The sequence below is a fragment of the Geospiza fortis genome, unplaced genomic scaffold, assembly GCF_000277835.1.
Source record: "Geospiza fortis unplaced genomic scaffold, GeoFor_1.0 scaffold192, whole genome shotgun sequence".
Classification (NCBI taxonomy): Eukaryota; Metazoa; Chordata; class Aves; order Passeriformes; family Thraupidae; genus Geospiza; species Geospiza fortis.
In genome coordinates, this window is record NW_005054315.1 from 2,526,694 (window position 1) to 2,540,712 (window position 14,019).

A 14,019-nucleotide genomic window follows, 5' to 3' on the forward strand; every position below is an offset into this window, starting at 1 on the left:
TCTCTGCTGCATGAAGCAATTGTGAGGGGGAGTCTAATATGTCAGAATACATCCAAAATGTTTGTCATGTCTTGGTGGTCAGCATGTACAAGGCAAGTTGCAGTGACACAGTAAATATTAACTAGTCCTCCTAGTTTTGGCTGGGATTGAGTTAATTTTATTCCTAGAAGCTGGTATAGTGCTGAATTTTGGATTTGGAATGAGAATAATGTTAGTAACTCACTGTTTTGTTGTTTCTGAACATTGCTTACACTAAAGCAAGAACTGTTTAGATTTTTGTGCTGTCCTGCAAGGGAGGAGATTGGTGGACAGGAGGTTGGAAGGGGACCCAGCCAGGACAGCTGATCCCAGCTGACCAGAGGGACATCCTGCACCGTGTGGTGTCATGCTCAGCACTGAAACTGGGAGGAGGTGACTGTGGGGTGTCCACCTGCTGTTCCTGACCACTGGCTGGGCCCTGGTCAACAGGTGCTTGTGCATCACATTTTTTTTATATTCTCTTATTATTGTTATTTTCTCTTCCTTTTCTGCCATATTAAACTGCCTTTATCTCAACCCATGAATTTAACCTTTCTTTCCAATTCTGTCCCCTATCCCATTTGTTGGGGGGTGGGCTGGGGATAAGTGAGTGAATGGCTCAGTGGTGTTTAGCTGCCTGTCAGGCCAAACCACAGCACTGGGATAGATCTGTTCAGAGCAGCTTTGCAAATGAGTTGCTCTGTGGTTTGGGAGAAGCTTCTGTGTAACTGCTTCATTTGTGGTGTTTCTTTGGATCTTGAGAATAAAATGAACCTTCATCTAGCAATTAAAATGTATTGCACTATTAATAGAGAATGCACAGAAGAATTCAGTGCTATGCTCAAATATAGCAGACTGTTTTCACAAGAGGATTTGATTGCTACTTTGATAGAAGAGGAGTTAATCATCTGAGGGAAGGTGTGGTAACTAGGAAAGTTGGGAGAAAAGGGTGGGTAGAGAGAGTTGGAGGGTTTTGAGCAGAACTTCAGAGTCCTTAAGGCTTAAAAAGGGAGAAAAGTCTGCTTCCTGATTTATACGCTGTTCTCCTGACTTGTCAAAGGACTTCTTGCTCTCTAATTTCTTTAGCCCTGTTGTGTCCTCCTTTGTTGTGAAGCACATGAGGAAGGGCTCATCTGCTGGTTTTCTGAAGGGTGGGAGCAGTGGGAAGGAGAGCCCTTCTGGTTAGCCCTGAGCAGGGAGCAAGCAGTGCAGAGGTGATGGGGATGCCAGGTGTAAAGGCAGCTCTTGGGAGGAGAGCAGGTGAGCTGCTCTGTCCCTCTCAGCAAGGGAACAGCAGGACGGTAGGAGATGGCATTGGGACAGTGTGGCACCTGCTGTGAGCCCAGTGCTCAACAGAGAAGTGCCTTTCAGAAGTCAGGTCTTGTTCCTGTCAGGACTTGCCTGCCTTTTTACTTCCCAGAGGATGGCTATGGTCTTGTTAGTTGCTGTTGTGGTTTTTATGAATGCCTTGTGAGGTTGAACTTAGGAGGTCTCAGACTCCCTCCCTACACACACACTTTTTCTCTTGAATAGTTTTGAAGAGATTTTTTAGCTGGCAAGCATTCTAAAAATAGAAATGTAGATAAATCTTGCACTGTACAACTACAATTGTGTATACTGAACACAGTTACATTGTTATTAGTGTCAGATTTTTTCCCAAGCACGTGAGTGACAGAGGAAAACAAAAAAAACCCATACAAAATAGGTTATAGTTGGTGGTGTATTGTGTGAAGAAAACTTGGGTGCCTGCAGACCTTAATGACATAAAGTGTTTTCTTAATGTATGCATTCAGACTAAGAAGGTCCTCAGAGCTGAAGTGCATCCTGCAGTGTGTGAGATAACAGTGCTCAATCTCTTCAGGAACCTGGAATACTTTCTCCTCTTGTGACAATGACTGTATTGCATCATTTTGGCAAGGGAGGAATTCTGGCAGAGCAGTTGCTTTGAACCTTACCTCAGATGAGGACTGTGCAGAAGACAGTCCATCCTGGCAAAGCAGGCTGCTGCTTTCGTTTGCTGTCATCTCGCCAGAATCTTCTGATTTTTCATTGAACTTAAGAGTCGACACAAATCGCTTCAGTTATCTGTAAATGGTGGAGTAGCAAATCTAGGTCTTTTGTGAGTTGCTCTGATTTCTTAAGTGCTTCCAGCTTTGCAACTGCTCCTGACTTCTGCTTGCATGTGAATATCCTGGCATGTGTGGGAAAGGTGATATGCGTTCTGCAGTGGACAGTAGTTTTCACAGGCTTGATTTTGAAAGATGGTGTTGAGGAGAGGGGAAAAGCACCCTGCTCTAATTAAAAGGAAAAGAAATATTAGAATATGGTGATTTTTCCATTTCCTTAAGGGGAGTTATCTTACTGTGCTCAGCTGAATACACAAATGGCTCTAGCACTTGCATGTTTCAGCTTGAGCCCTCTATTTCTCTCTAGTTAACTGTGTTTAGAAGTTTCATCAGATACTGGACTGGTCCCGTCAGTATCACTGAGAGCTTGAGGTTGTGTGAAGAGCAGCATGATTTTTTAACACTTCTAGCTTTTCCTAGGTCTTTCTGTTTTTCAGGAAATACTGACAAATTCTAGGTCATGGGGGAAATTGTAGTACTGAAAACCATGGACTCTTTTTACTGAAAAAAAGCTGCCTTCAGCTGTGTGCCTCTTACTCTTCCTCTGGGATGAAGTCAGCAGGATCCAGCTGGTTGGGTAACCTGGGGGCAGGTGAGGAGCGAGATTCAGCTGTGTGGGAAAATGATGTGGTGTTTTCAGTAGGTGGCAGTCCTTCTCTGAATCAGTCCAGGGCCACTGGCAAGCCTGGTGACAGAGAGAGGCAGGCAGAGAGGGAAAAAGAGGGAGCAAAGTTTTTCTGTCAGTGCCATCTTGTGGGCCAAGTGTAAATGCACGAGCCCGAGCACTGGTGCCTTGGGAAGAAGAGGGGTTTTCCTTCTGGTCTGCCTGAGTGCTGTCCTGAGGTGGCTCTGCCCTGCTGGCAGCTTTTGCTGGGAGCCTGTGTGTGGGCAGCCCAGCAGCTGTTCTCTTTACTTTTGGGGCCAGCAGGGAGAGGGTGAAGCATTCTTGGGGTACCCTTTGCTTTCTGCAGCCCTGGACTAGAGGCTCATATTTAGCAGATGAAACCCTGATTAATTCTTTTTCTCCCAAACTTCAGCTGAAGTCATAGACTTCTTCCAGTTTTTGACTGTTGTTGGCCACACTTTTTGAATGGAGTGTTTAGAAACTGTTAAGTAGCAGTTGCTTTGAGTCCAATTTACAAATAAAACATTAAATATTGAGCCAAGCTCCTTTGATACAAATCCTCAATGCTACTTGCTTCAGCAGCCCTATGAAAGGTGGCAGTGCAGCTGCCTTAGGCTGTGAAATAATAAAGGAAAAACTAGAGGTGGGGGAACCCAAAAACAAATACATGCTATTACTAGCTGATGTAAGGGCATCTTCACAGATCCTCTCCTGCTAGTGCTGAGTGATTTTTTTAATATCTAGATTTTAAAAAAATTATTTCCATGCTTTCCACTCTTATTTTCTATTCCCTACCCTGACATGTTTTTCTTGAGGAGAATAGAAAACTTATCAGAGAGAACTAGTGATGTTTAGTGAGAATATGGTGATGATGTGCTTAATAATTTTTGCCAGATACATACTTGTTAAATAACTTGCAGAATTCCTGCCTGATCAAGTCTTCTCCATGTGATGCCCACTCTTGCTTCACAGCAATCCCTAGGCTGTTTTGCATGATGTTTGTAGGAGAGTGTTGGCTGGAAGTGCCAGCAAAAGCAGTTCTCCTAGGCAAGTACTGCTGAAAACTGAACCACTGCCCTAGCCTTCATTAAATTATCTCTTGTTTCCTCCCGTTCCCCCCTTCTTTAAGTTCCTCTCTGAAAAATTTCAAGAATAAGTACTCTGGATATCTGTTTTCTTGTTGCCCACCTGCCTGGCAGTAACTGAGCTTGGCAGAGAAGGGCACACTGCTTTAGATCAATGAGAGTTGCAATGGAAGCACCCCAGCAAGGTATCAGTTCCATTTTTTACTTTCCTAACAGAGTTGTAAACTCTGTCAGCAAGTGTGTATTGTCTGTCTATTATTTTTACATCATCTAGGTGAGTTTACATTGTGTTTCATGATTACTTCTAAAGAAGTTGGAGTGGAAATACATTTTGCTTTGTTTTTAGATGATCTGACAAACTCCCAGTAAATTGTTCATTGCTTCCCTGCCAATGTGTGTGTTAGATTTTTCTTCCAGTTGTGACTGACCCTCAGAACTGGATCAGTTGAGTGGTTGGCACAGAGGACTGAGTGGAGAAGGGAGGAGTCTGGGATGTCCTCTTTTGACAGCAGCAACCCAATATCAAATAAAGAGACCTTTACATACTTTTTAACTAGAGCAGCCTATTCTTCAAATGTTTTGAGGTTCGTTCAGTCAGTACGAAGCAAAGAGAGTGGGAGAGGGAGTGGAATTTATCACACCCCCATACATGTTCACTTAATTAATGAATAGAAATGAGGTAAGAAAAAGACAGTTTTGAATTCTTAAGTCTCTTAGCAGAAAGTGCCTGGAAGCCCTTGGTTTTAAATCATCAGGCACAAAGATTTGTACTTTTTAAATTAATGGCTTTCTGTTCAAAATACATTGAAATGCCTTTTTTTTGCATGTTCTATATGTTTATTAGCTTCATAGAGTGTCCTCAAAGTGTGCACTTTAGGCAATTACCATGTTTTGTCTAAAAGCAAGCCTCTGCAGAATTCATGACATAGTTTATCATAGTCTTTGTTAAAGCATTTAAATCATGTATGTTAAAGCATTTAAGTGTGTGGAGATAGTGTAATCGCTCACGTTTTTTTCTCTAAAGATTGATGCCAAAGGTTTAGGAAAGTGTTTGAATTACAAACATGGAACAGGATGTAAATCTATACTAATCTAATCATTATTTGAATAGGCCATTTAAATCCATCCACCCTGTGGGCTTGTGAGCAGCATAAAGTAAATTACAAGAAAATGCATTTTCACACCCTTTGCCTTAGGCTAGTTCTTCATCCTGGTGTCACATGAACATTTTGCAAAAGATAAATTTCATGGATAAATGCAGCTAAAGTTATTTTCTGTACTTGGCAGTAAAACTGAAAGAGAATTCTTCATTGTTAAAATACAAAGTTGTAGTAATTACCTGACTTTGATATTGTAAACTACTGATAGTTAAATTGACCACATCTACATATTATTTATGGCCTAAGTTAATTAGTTGACTTGGAGGGCTCAGCAGTTTTGAGGACGCTAGTCAGCTTGTTGTTTCCTGCCTGTACTTGTTTATTAAGATGGCTTATCTCTTAATTTTTTTGTTAATGTTTCTTGATAGAGGTATTTCAAATGTCGCTATAGCATTCAAAACTAAGGGAATTAGTGTCATTTTATTTATAGCTGTTGTCAGCAAATGCAAAAGAATATACATGTGCCTTTAGAGCACTCAAAACAATCTCAGGTCTTGGGAAAGTACACGTTGAGACAGAAGTGAGAGACTGTTATAACCTAGAATGCTGCAGCTTGTTGTCCTCAATTGACACACTGAAAACACTGTAATTTGATGTTGTTTTGCACAGGTGTAAATAAATCAGCTTTTGTATTAGTTTAGTTTAAAATAGGTAAGTGGAATGCTTATCTTGTATTTTAAAAGGATTGCAAGACTGGAACAACTGTAGGCTTGACTTTTGTGCACCACAGTACCCTCAATTCTATTTTTGATGGGGATGTTACTTAAGAAATTGCTATGCCAAACCCAAAAAGCATTATTGGGCTCCCTCTGTATGTGCATTTTGCTGAACAGGTAATTGCCCAGTTTTTTCTAGGAACCTTGCCCAGTTCCAGCTGGAAAGCTGTTCATTGCTCTTCCTTTATTCATTGAATGGTCTCAGACTTGGATTTAAGTGTGAGTTTGGAGGCAGAATTAGTAGGTACTGTATGAATGTAGTGCTTTCTGCAGTACTTTTTTTTTTGGTTTGATTTCTGAAGGAGTGGTATTACCCTTGTTTCATGGTGTTTGAGCTGCAGCCTTGGGTGTCTGTGGTTTGACTCAGCTCCTCTGGGCCTCAGCTGGAGCTGTGAGTGCAGAGCAGGATGCAGAGCAGGCTGAAGCCAGGCTGTGCTCCTAGGGTAGATAAACCCTTGTGGCAATGGAGCAGCAGTGACACATGCCATCACTTACCTATTTCTTGCCCATCCATTGTCTGGCATGGATGCTTGGCAGGCTCCAAGGTGAGATGGTGCAGGAAGTCAGCTGGTAGAAATAACCCCGCTAACCTGCTTGCTTTCCTACCAAAATGACCTTGTGGAGGTCAAGAAGGAGCTGGAGCTGGCACAAAGTGTGAGGATAGATTATTGTACAGTGAATATGTAGATCATCTTTAGGTGATCCTAGACTTCAAGAAAAGTAGGGAGAAAGAAAGTTCTCTGTGGCAGCTTGCTGATGTGTGGGAGACCTGTGTCTGTGTCTCTATCTCAGCCTCTGCACCTGAGCTGTCAGCTTATCTGCCAGTGGTGGTAAGCTCAGGTTTCTGCTTTGTGTTGAGCTGGGCATGTTCTCAACTGCTGTGTTTTCTAAGTGTTGATAGCAGAGGGATGATATGACTTGGCTTCTACACTGAATTCTTAGTAACTGTTTGTTTCTCCTCTCCCATTCTCTCTTTCTTGTTGGCTCTGTTTTTCCACTTGTGTTTTGAGTTCTAATCTTCCTTTCTGCAGTGTTTTCCTAGGTGACTTGCCTCTGTTTCCTCATTCCTGTCATTCCTACCTTAGCCTCAGCTGTCTAACTCTGATTTCTGATGTTTCCAAGGTCAGTGCTGTTTCTGGCCAAAGAGACAAGTATTTTTCTGTCTGTTCCAGCTGCTTATTGTAGACTCTGTGGTGCTGGTCAGGTGCTTGAAACGCTGAGAACTATTCCAGGAAAAACTGGATGGATTTAGTTTTCAGCCAGTTCAGTTTGTTACAGCAAAGGGGTTGATGGTCTCAAAAACTAGTGGGAGAGTGCAACTTTGTAGCTGAGTGTGTAGTTAAGGTAAGTGGATTTTGCAGGGGCTGCAGGTGTCTGTAACACTATCCTTTCCTCCCCCGGCTTCAGCTGTGTCTCATGGATCCCAGCTAAAGTTCGTTATGGAAAGGCTTCCTGTTATGGTCAACAACAGAAGCCTCTCCAGAGGATAACCTGTGGTGGGTGGGATCAAGTCTTTAGGGATGCGAAAGAAAGCAGCATTGACTCAGACAGCTGAAAAATACTGTCCTAAATTTAGGTGAAATTTATTAGTGGCAGTGCCATTCTTTGTCTGGCATGCTCCCCCTCCTCATTTCTGGGTATGGCTTTTGTTTTGCATCATTGAATTGGGCAGTTGCTTTCTCTTGGAGGTAAAGCTTGTCAGACCTCTACTTGTGCCTCATAAGAGATTTTAACTGACTTTAACTGGGGGAATGTACTGCCATGCTCAGCTCTTCAGATAGGGTCTTCATTGTTTTACTTCACTACTGAAAGTGCTGATGCTGGATTGAGTTCTATCTAATTGCTGCTTGTAATTGCTCTCAAGTTTAGTCTGTTCTTGGTAGTAGTAAGGCAGGTCTCATCAAGGAGTGTCCTCACTACCTACTGAATACTAATAGTTTCACTAGATAAACGACCCAAGGGAAATAATTATATTTTCATGGCACTGTCTACCCTCAGGTAACCGTGGTGGTGCTTGAAGTGAGATGTACTGAGGTTTGTTTGAAATAATCCTGGTTTTAATATTACAGATGACTTTTTCATCTTTGTGCATTTCTTTTTCTTCTGTAGAATAGGGAGGCTTTGTAGTCCAGAGGAGGAAGCCTTGGGTGCCCTTCTTGTGAGGTAATGAAGGATGTGAAATCACAGCATGAAACTCTCTCCTCCTTTGTTTTCCTGCCTTTTAAAAAGCCCCTCTGAGGGAATTTATGCAAGCAGATGCAGGCTCCTCACAGGCAGTGAGCTGTGGCTGGTTTGACATTCAGAGAACTTGCTCTCAAGCAACTTGGAGGAAGCATGGCTGCTCACCTGCTCTCATGGCTGGAGGAGTTTTTGACAGAATATCTTGACCATTAGTTGGGGTGGCAGGTGGTACTGGGAAGAAGATATTCTTATGTTGGAAGACCCAGTGGCTTCTATTACTTGGAAATTAAATTATTCAGAAAGCATTAGAATCATGGAGTTTAGGGTGGTGAATTGCCATGAAGCAGGACTTGAATTGCTTTGGTACAATCCAGGTATTGGATTGTGGTTTAACTCCATTTTAAAAGGTGGCATCAAGTTTGGGATTATGGTTTGAATGCTGATCTGAAAGGAATTCCTTGTAAAAGGTAGTGTGGAAACCACTGCTGCAAGCTTGGAGCACAGTCTTCATGGGTGGATTTACTGTTGAGGTACACTAAAGCTAATTATGTTGCAGGGCACAAATATGAGGAGTATGTACTCTACCTGTACAGTGTATATGTATTGTTTCATCAGGTGTGTTGTATTGAGCAATAGTCCAATCAGTGCAAAATAAGCCAGGCTCACCTAGAAGCCTGGCAAAGGCTTGGCAAAACAAATTCTGCCTGGCAGATTGATAGTACAGAACAAGCATATTCAGTCAGTTCTTAACAAATGAGAAGTGCTTTTTAATAGTTACTTTGTGTTAGATTTTTTAAAACTGTATGTTTATTTCCAGAGCTACTGTTACTAATTGGAGGTTAAAAAGAGTGTTCTCTTGATGCTGTTCACTAGGAGCTGTGATCTGTTGGAAAACTTCAATTTGTCCTAACTTGTGCTTTGTTTGCTTTGCATTGTAGTGTATTTGAAAGAGTTTCTCACCCACATAAGATGATTTTTTTGGTGTTTGTTTTGTTTTTTGGAACACAAGTCACTTTCTTGATGATGTCATCCATGAAGATAAGTTGCTGGCAGTACCATTTTGAGATAACTCTGCTGAAGATTTTTAAGCAATTCCACTTTATTGGAAGCATGTCTTTGCATTTCTTAATGCTTCTGGAGCATCCTGTTGGAAAGATTTGTTTAACTTTTTAACCTGTTGCTAGAATGGCACATTGTACTCCGTTACCACACAGGATGTGATGCTTCCTTTAGCCACACACAGAGCACCTCTGAGTGTGCTCCTCTGAGGCTGAATCTTTGTGACCACAGTTACTGCTTTTAATGAACAACCTTTTGCTTTTCTGTTTCATTGCATTGGCATATTCTGTGTTAGTAAATCAGAATGTTTTGCAGTCTGCATGTCTTGTAGAAGTTAGATTTCCAGTGCTGCATGACTCAGGAAATAACTGGATCTCTGCTTTGGTGTCACAGTGAAGAGGTTGACATCTTGAGACTGATGTTAGTCACATTAGTGATCTCAGCAGGACTTGTACATGGGATTTTTGGGGAGTGTAGTGGAAATAATACTCTAAAAAGGATTTATATATGCTCTTAATTTGTTTTTTTCTGAGACTTGTGCTAAATGCCAGTGTTACAGCCATTTATGGCTTTACAGTGAGGAATTGTGTTTCTGAGGATGCTGTGAGGTTTGGTTGGTATCCTTTTATCTGAAAGTATTATGTAAATCATAGTTTCAGTTTTAGATGCTTCCCTGTAGGGGTTTCAGTTGTACTTGGAGCCTCATTGTTAACTCACCAAACTTGACTTTGCATATTAGAAAACTGTGAGCCTCCCACAGAAGTCCCATTAGTATACACTTCAACTTCACAGTATCAACTGTGAAGATGGGTCAGTATAATAATCCATGACTTGTTCTTCTAGACTAAGGCTGACTTTTTTGTGGTATTTAAATAGCAAAGATTAAGTGGGGATAAAACTCTTGTGTTAATGTATCACATGAAATTTTTATAACAAAATGCTACTTCTGTGCCATGACTTTAACATATTGCTGTAGTGATATTTGGAGCTGTTTCTTCTTGCTAATCTCCTTGCTGTTATTTAAGGTTAGACATGATTGCTAGCTAATTTTGAAGTGGTGCAAAGTTAAATTGGTGTTTAGGTGGTGCATTTAGTGGTATTAGCATTACAGTGTTTGCCCCTCTTGGTGGTGAACAAGGTTTGCTGCACATCTTTTGCTGTGGCTATGGACTGCTAGTGTGGAATTGGGTAATCCCAATAGTCTTAGACACAGCCCTGCCACTTTCTGTGACTCTCACCCTATGATTCTGTGATCTGTGACCAGATCCCACACTGGAGAGGTGTGGGGGGCACACCTGTGGAGGCAGCACTGGCCATTGGAGTAACAGGGTGCAGCTAGGCCAAGCTAGGTACAATGTTCTCTCAGTCTTCTCAGAGGTAACTGCTGTCAGAATATATCTGTATCTTCCAATATGACAATTTAATTGCTTAGCTCAACTTTTAAATCCTGTTATAATTATGAAACAAAGTTTGATGCATGGTTTTGAGAATTTGGGAAATAAATGCTAATTACTGTTACTCAAGCAGTGTTTTACAGAAGATTTTTTGTCATAACTACACTAGCATAAAAAACTTTTTACCGAGCTTGGTTTTGGACATTAAAAATGTAGAAATAGTCTTACTGCCTTCAATGACCTAAGGATAACTATGCAAGTTCAGATCAAAGGCTAGCTTGCTTTATCTTGTGAGATGCAGGTCTGTAGTAGTTGCCTGGAAGAAATGGTAAAAAACCCAGACAAGCTGGTAAAAACAGAGCATGATACCTGCTGTTAAATCTTTCCAGCTTCTGACAGTCCATAGCCGAGGAGCTCCTTGTGGAGTCAGGCATGTATCACTATATATTTAACAGCTCAGTGGAACTCCTTCTATGGCTTATTTAAATAGCTTTCTAATGTTGCTTTGAGCTCTCTTTACCTTCACAGCATCCTATGGCAGTAAATTCCATGTCTAAATTATGCATTTTATAGTAATTTCCTTTTGTTTGTTCAGCTGCTGCAGCTGGTGGCAGTGGGTGCCTTTGTTTTTGTGTCAGAGATGTTCTCCATGCTATATGTGAGTTCCTGGTGTTAGGGCACTGCACCACATCCTATCTCTTTCCAAGATGAACACATTTAGTTCCCTTTTTCCTCATGTGAGTACCATTGCATTAATAAGTTGGTTTAAACAGTTTGCATCTCTTTACCTATTCTTGTTTTGTAGTGTCACAGGGGACCACAGCTGTATTTAGGCTACAGAAATAGTAAAAAAGTCACTTTGTTGCCTTTAATTTTGCAGTGTGGTTTTTCTTGGACTCCATGACTTAGCTGATTAATAATCTGAGGTTGTTACCTCAGTGTCATCTTTTACCTGTCAGTGTAAATAGCTAATTGAGAACTCATTTCTGTACAGGTATAATTATGGAGCTTGGGGTTTTTCTTTCTATTATTTTGCCTTGGGGTAGGTTTTGGTTTTGTTGGCACTCGATTTCACCGCCCCCCCGCCCCCCCACTTTAATGTTTGGCCATTGACAACATTGTATGGTGGCTGTTCTGTGAGTTCAAGTTTTGATTAATTCAAATAATTGCATATCCTCATTAAAGTTCTCTCTCCATGCCTTGTGTGAAATTGCAGGTACATTGTGTTGAGTAATGTGGCTCCCAGGTTGGATCTCTCTTGGTCACTTTGGGTACTCCCTTCATGGTGAAACCCGGTTGTTTGTATACTGTTGTTTGTTTCTTCTGTAGCACTTCTGGATCTTCAAGATGAGTCTCCTAGCTCAAATGACCTTTGATAAAAATAAAACCAATCTATGTTGTGTTGTATTTTCAAAGGATATTCAGATATGATGTATTATCTGAACTGCCCTATGTTTGGCTAATTGCTTTAAGATGCATAGAAGTATTTTGGAAAGGCTCCTTCCTTCTACCAAGGCAATGTTAATTTTTTTCTATTTCCCAATTTATGCCAACCTCACCAATTCTGTTTTCTTTTTTCTGTTACATCTTTTAATAATTGACCAAGCTTAGGCATTTGCTTTACTGGTCTATAGATTTCTGGACTTTTCCCTTCTTTCCTTCCTTGATCTTTAAAGGCTTAGTTCATGTTTTCTGCCTTCCATTCCTCTGCTGCTGAGGCTGTGCCAAGTATTATGTTGCTCGCTGTCGTTAGAATTTCAATTTAGTCTGAGTTCTTTTACTGACAGGTGTCATGGAGTCCTGGCAAATCACAAAGATGCTGTGCTTGGTCACTCACTGTTCTGTGAATTCTAGCATCAAGGTGAATTATATTTACAGCAGTGCCTAGGAGAAATGCTGTATTTAAAGGAAATTGAATAGTCTGCCATTTCAAGACTTTAACAGAACTTGCTACAAGAAAATGAAGGAATTGAGTCCATGTGAGGTGCAGATAAATTGAGTCTTCTGTCAACAGAAGAGATGAGTATGTGAGATCAATAGGATCTTGGTAGCAGGCAGCATGGAGAAAGTGGAAAGGTTTTTTTCTATTTCTCTTTGCACAGGAGCTAAGGGTTACTCAGAGAAAACCAAACAATTGGCAAGGTCATAACTAACAAAAGGAAGTGATTCTTCACCCTGTAACTAAGTTGTGCAAATGATTTCTCTGGTTTTTGTAGTAGTTGAAATTGCGTCATTTACAAAGTGACTACAGAAATCTAAAAAATCCATTTAAGACCTTTAGGTGCAGACAGTTGCTGAGACAAATGGTTGGAAAAAACCTTGATGAACTATTACTATATAATATTTGCCTTTCTCTATTCTTCCTTATTGGCAAATCTGAGATGCAGGTTTGGGGTCTGAATAGGCTGTCACTGGTTTTTCTTGAGTGCTTGTCCTGGTTCCACAGATGGCATCCCTAGCTGCTGCTTGGAGGAGTGTGTGGCCCTCTGCTAGAAATTCTTGGTGTTGAGGAGCAGCACTTAAATTAACAAAAGGGCTCCCACCAAAGCTGTCTTTGCCAGTCACTGAACTGGTGTAACTTGTAAAAGGACCAGGTAGCATAGCTGAGTCTTGCACCAGATTCCAAGCCCTTGTGCCCGTGGACAGACACATTCCTGACCACACAGGGCATTGACCACCACAGGCCTGGACTCCTCAGCATTGGGTGCCTGCATTCAGGTGGTCATTCAGGTGATAGGATGAGGATGTCTCTGGATGGTTACCATTGATCTGATGGCGACTGAGGCTTGCTGTGTTCAGTGGATGGCTATAGGAAACCCAGGATGTGCTTTCTGGGTCAGGATGCTGGATCGGGGCCCAGGCAGCACTGGTGAGGCAGTGTGTGTTGCCAGTGAGAGGCTGGAGTGGGGATTGTTCTGTAAAGGCTGGAGTGGGAGTGGTTGTGTTTTGGAAAGGGCATTGAAGTTAAGGTATCTGCAGTGGGGGAGATGATGAGGCTGGGAGAACCCTGGACTGTGGAGATGAGACTGTTAAGGAGGAATTAAGATAAACTGTTGGGCCTGACTGCTCACAGTGTCACCTCTAGCTGCCCTTGTCAGCTTGGCTACCCAAGCCCATCATATAGTGTATCACCTGATGAATCAGAACGATCAAATTCTTGCAATAGCTAATTTCTTAAAGGAAATGATCTTTATTTCTTTCCAATTGAATTCCCGGACATTACTATGAATAAGTAGAATTGGTGTGGATTGAATTTTTGTGGTTGCTTGTAACCTGCTAGAGGGCATCTTTTATTAGTTTGGAATGTGGACATTTTTATAGACATTCCCATAAATGTTAAGTTTGAATTTCTTACAGAAACTTACTACTGAATAATGCTGGATGATTTGCTGTGGCCGACTGTAGCTAAGTGTTTGGGTTTGTTGTTTTGTTTTTTTTTTTTTGTCCCCCTGGCAGGGATATTTCTCTCCCATGCATTGGTTCAGGTGCTACTCTTGTCTGATACTGGTTTAGCTCATGACCTTTGCAGCAAGCTTTCTACTTGCTGGATTAGTTTTCTGTGAGTTCACTTTAATGGCCCTCCCTGAGTGAAAAGTATATAAGGTGATGTGAGAGAAGGTCTGGGAGATTTTACTCCTGAAATCTTGCACTGGTC